The sequence below is a fragment of the Montipora capricornis genome, chromosome 6 (genome assembly GCF_036669925.1).
Source record: "Montipora capricornis isolate CH-2021 chromosome 6, ASM3666992v2, whole genome shotgun sequence".
In the NCBI taxonomy this organism is placed as follows: Eukaryota; Metazoa; Cnidaria; class Anthozoa; order Scleractinia; family Acroporidae; genus Montipora; species Montipora capricornis.
In genome coordinates this window covers 18,866,339-18,871,757 of record NC_090888.1, presented here as the reverse complement: position 1 = coordinate 18,871,757, position 5,419 = coordinate 18,866,339, and the positions used below count along the sequence as shown (strand labels likewise).

The 5,419-nt window shown below is 37.0% G+C and overlaps 1 long non-coding RNA gene across 1 annotated transcript; it reads left to right on the top strand.

Moving 5' to 3' along the window:
• Positions 1-1,808: 1,808 nt before the first annotated feature.
• LOC138051708 (uncharacterized) lies at positions 1,809-4,607 on the top strand. Its single transcript, XR_011132884.1, has 2 exons — positions 1,809-2,095; positions 2,876-4,607. It is a non-coding gene; the product is annotated as an uncharacterized lncRNA (long non-coding RNA).
• Positions 4,608-5,419: the final 812 nt, after the last annotated feature.

The following is a 5,419-nucleotide window of genomic DNA, read 5'->3' as shown; positions in this document are numbered from 1 at the left end:
GTTCTGCATTTTGAACCATTATTTTCCAAGAACTAATATTGCACTGCACTGTTTCTGTTTTTCCTCATGGAATATCTTTTAGAGGGACATATTTGTTCCCGTGCTTACGCGTTGTCTCGAAAGGAAACATCACATTGTTTGTTACCATTATCGTGATTGTTATTATATTATTATTATATCTTTCACTTTACGAATATTGGACTGGATAAAATTGTTGGTGGCCTTCCAGAGTATTGAAAACAGATTATTCATCAATAATCTCAAATAAAAGCTAACCTTAATTTCAATTGCCTTAAACGTGGGCTGGGGTTTAAATGTGCGGAATTTTCTCGATTTTGAGAAGTCGAGGGCTTTAATTAAATATCTTAGAAATTGCGGAAATTGCTGAAAGGAAATAAGAGCGATCAGCTAAAGTATCCGGCTTAAATATTCATGATGCAAAAAAAGGATTTAATTTTGGAAATGTTTCCTCCAAGAATTCGCAGATGCCACTTTGAGATTACCATTCATTGCCTAATCAAATATTTGCCTTTAAAGTGACAACACATCTCTAAATGTCGATTTAAATTCAAGTATGAAGTTTGTTTGCTTTCCCGGTCAACAAACTTATGTTTTACACGACACTATTTTCTTATGAAAAACTGTTTAGAAATTATGTAAACAGACTGAATTGTTTTCCTCAAATTCGTATAATTTTGCTTGAAGCTGTAGCACTGATTGATATCGCGTAAGTAATTCTTCTGAATCGCATATTTACACCAAAATAACATACACCAAAAAAAAAATCTTATGTTTTTTTCTTTATGCAGTTCATGTTGGACAAAATCCTATTTTCTTTGTTTGAAAGGTCGCTGCATGAGAACCCCTGCTGTGCATCAGAAATATTAATTACTCTAAAAGGTATTGGAGATCTGAGCATATCCATCTCTTTGAAATTTTCCATGCATATACATATTTTTGGAGCTTATAAGCTTGCGACACGAGTTATCTCTTTCAACTGATTACAACATAAATGTGACGATTCGCATGAATTAAAGATGAATCGTTAATTAAGGTCCATGTAGCGCACTCTTGCATAAATTAAAGCCACAGCTTAATGAGAACATCTTCGTGAGGAACTCATCTATCAGCCGCGACGTCGCTTCTCTTTGAATGCTAATTCCTTCGATCGTTAACCCATTGCGGACTAAATTTCATGTATTGCAATAAAATCCAATTAGACTTTGAAAGATTTCACAGTAATCTCAAATTAGAATGATTTACCAAGTGCGATCAGTTCGAAGCCAAAATAAAATTTCAACGTCTGGTAGATATTCGCCATCGATTGACGCTTATATCTCACTGCCATATCAGTGCAGTAATGAAAATAAGCTTTGAATGAAAATATACTCACTGTGGAAAAAAAAAACCTGACCTTAATTTCTAAACTCTTCTTTTGGTTTATGCAATTTTTTTTTAGCAAAAGGTTTCTCGCTGGGTCTGGCGTCAACCAAAGTCGAGGCAAAGTTGTATAGTTTCAATGAAGTCGGCACTAGTTGATGGAATGATGCCTACCTTGCTGAAATTGTTGGTAGTTGTATTGTCTGGTGATGATAAGTTGGGTACTATAGTTTATCTACTGTCGCGTCTTGCCATGCCACATTAAGACTCGACCGAGACGCTTAGTAGGCGCAATTTTCTTGCACAGTTTCGGTTAATTTCAAATTGCGCGCAAATTTCTCTTAGATAAGCGCGCGGACGCACTGAAACAGTACCCTTCGCTAGCTATGTTTATTTGGATCTCCTAAAAGCTGTAAAAGGTAAATATTTGTACCTTTCAATGTTCGTCACTCGTTACCAGAAAAAAAAACTACCGAGTCAAATGTCGGTCCTGTCAAATATGTGTTGTTTGGTTACTGGTTGATAATGTATCTTGAAAAGCCGGGTGTTTGAACAATCAAGTTTAATTTCTGTGACACTTGATAATATTACAAGTCACGAAGGCAAGCAGTATTTTCTATTTTTATTGTATTCAGTTTATTCGAGCTCAATTTTCCTGCTTTGTTCGATTTCTGTGAGGTCTCAGTACAGTGACCTTCCGTGCTTTAGCGAAGCGGTGAGTGGAAAATCGTACGTCTCGATCTTCTTACTAATCAAAGCGTTGAAAGTTAATTTGATGTTTGTGGCTGAAAATTGTGTGGTGTGCTTGCTACTCTTCACTTTATTCTGACACGCCAATTATTGGTTTCATTGTAAGAGTTAGATGCATTTCCAAGTGTGCACGATTGAATACTTGACCGGCGACGCGACGCAGTTCGACAGCTTAGCGAAAGGTCGATAAAAATACAGAGCAGTTCATTGCTTATTACATTCAATTTTCCGACTACTGTTAAAATCCTAATGAATTCATTGTAAAACCTCATCCCAAGAGGAATTGATAAATCTAATATTACTAGTTTCGTGCTTGGTAAAATTAATTTTGCGTTGTGATTCGGATCATAAGGAATATCCCATTGCATTACTTTGGCCGCGACCAAGTAAGAGCTTTTATTGTTTTGGCCATGGTTCAGGAGTTCTGTCCGATCGATTTCTGAAAATAAACTAACTTTTGCGTTAATTCAACACTGAAGGAGTTTCTGCTATTAGCGTTCTAAGAAGAGCTTAAACCTTTTACCTATGTCTCTTGATCCTGGATAGCTATTTGTTTCCACCTTGACTAGCTTAAAACTGAATTCAGTTTACCAGCTATGCATTGACTCAATGTTTCTAGCGCGTAATAAGACCAAAATGAACAAGGTCTTTCTTCCCTTTGTGGCAAGATTTTAGTTGCTGCACCATCCAACTGCTTTATCAAACTTTTGTATTTCTTTCTAATTTGTTGACAATGTGCTGTTAGAAACTTCAGTGAGCTTACCAAGATGTGGCTTCTATCCAAGTTGGATTGATGCGGAACACTGAATTCAGTTCCACCTCAGCGACGGAGAATTTAGAAAGAACTGTACAAAAGCACGTGCCGGAAAGTCCTTCGGACGAAACTTGCGTTGTGCGTTGCGTATCTACTGAACTTCGAGGACGTTTGAAGAGTTAGCGACGTTTGGCGGAATTTTCTTAGCCATGAAAAAATAGGAATCAATCAGGAAGGAGAGTAATCCAAAAGAAGTCAACCTTGAGTGGTAATATCATTTCATACGGAATTGAATTGTAAGATAACTTTGCTGGATATTTTACTTGCTACTTATCTATCTCAAAATATTTTTCGTATTATCAACCAAAAAACCATGTCGTGTGGCTTTCCAATGTAAACTGATCGAGAGTGCAGCCCCGCTCGGGCAAACGAAAATATGATCCAGAAATTCATTGAACCAGTTGAGGGTTGATTCTATTCCATAGCATCCGATTGTTTGTGGTAGCTTTTTGATTTATCTTAGCCGATTTAACTATAAAAATATCTGTATTATTTTCTTTGTTAGATGCGCAAGTCGGATATAATAGGGACCCGACTGTGAGATCAATTTCACACGGCGCTGCGACCCTCCGTTTGCTTAGAATTTAACTCCTTTCGAAGCTGTTCACGACTTCTTTCTTGCCAGTTGGAGCCTTTGTCTACAAATTCAATTTAATAGTTTTGTTCCATTCTTCTGTCAAGAATATTGAGGGATAATTCTTTTTTTAAATTGGTATGGCACCAAAGCGACTTAGTCCTTTTTGTTTCGGTTCATCCGCAAGGAAAAAAATGCTTTCTGTTTTGGGAAAATTCGCGACAGTTCACGGACAAAACAGAATTAATTTAATAAGCATCCAAGAAGCCGAATTTTAGCACTTTCGTTGTGAAGTAACCCTACTTTGAAGGCAGTAAGCCGAAGACACCAAAGGGTTGAAGCAAGCGAAACCATTTAAACCCCTTTAATTTAATGAAATATTTATTGTGCACTGTTTTTATTGGCGGTAGTTTACATTTTTTCAAACTAAGCTTAGTCGAATTTATGTTAGAATAAGCCTCCTCTACTGTAACACTGAGAAATGTTCGCAAATGTAAAAAAAGTGTTTATAATAAATCGTGTATAGGATATAATATCCTTGATCAAAAGTAAAATGATAGGACTAATTACTGTTAGGCGAGCTTTGGAAAATTTTAATTGAGTAGATATCAGTTGGATCGCACTTTCTTTTTTCTACTATGGCCATGTTGTTTTTGGAACATGTAGAACTTTTACTTCTCTCCACTGCACAGCTGCAGTTTATTCTTAAAGGAACATTTACTCCTATTCAAACAGATGTGCGTTCTAGCATATCCTTTTTGTTGTGTTCCTGACATTTACCGGATTAGTACTTAATTTTGCGACAAAAGCTTTTAACAGAAAAAGTACGTAGCTGTCAAAAGGAAATCCAAAAAAGTGGGATGCATATCTTGAGGCTGTGACACAATGTTCCTCAGATTATTTGATTGTGTAGTACCTGTTCTAACTTAATAATTGCCTTCAAATTTCCAAGGATGTTGTACAAAGAAAGGAAAGACTTTTGAACTGTTAACTGTCTCATGAGAACTGATATTGGTATGAAATTCTAACGCTATCTCAAAGCCTTGTATTCGTTAGATTGAATATGAAATAAAGCATATGTTTTTAGAATCCGTTTATCGGGTCTTCTTTCTGATTGCAACAGGAGACTCTCAAGGAGCTGTCTTACATCTGTACAAATAAACGATTCAATTATGGGTTTTTTTTTTGCGTTTTGTTCTCAACTGTTCCTTGCATGGAAATCCCGATTACATTTAGACACTAAGCATCAATTGAGTGGGATACGTTTGAATAGCACCTAGTTTATTCATTTTAAGCCGCTATAATGTAAATAACACCAGCTTCATTTCGTCCGCGAGCGGAAAAAATGTTGGCCTCTCCTGGAGAACCAAGGGGTGTCGCAATACCTTGATAACTCGATTGAAGGCACAACTGTGTAGGAAATACTTCAGTTGACACCCTGAAGGTCTTTTAGGGAGGTTTTCAAGCGAAGAGCTCTTGTGTTAATCAAAAACATTTATCTGTGCCATGTCAGTTCACAGGTGGTGATATAGTTACACGGCAGTCTTCTGTAAACAAACCTGGATGAGGAAACAAAAAGTACGACCGCGCCAAGACATCCATTTAGGACCATGGTATGTGAAGGAGGCCGTGTATTGAGACCTCCCCTATGCGCGTTTTGATTTTGTTTTCTTCAAGGTCTTATACAGTGTTAACAGGTCTTTGGTTATCTTTTGTTTCTGTTCCCTTTTCATAAGCTGTTGGCTTTAAGTTGCGAGTTCTCAAGAAGAGGTACTCATGTAGTCATTAGATCGTTCACACTTAAAAAATGCCACGGTGTTTCTCGAGATTTTGAAGCTGCTTCATCTGTTAAGGCCCTCAATCAGCAACGCTGACATCTATTAGCACTGGTAAATTTGCAA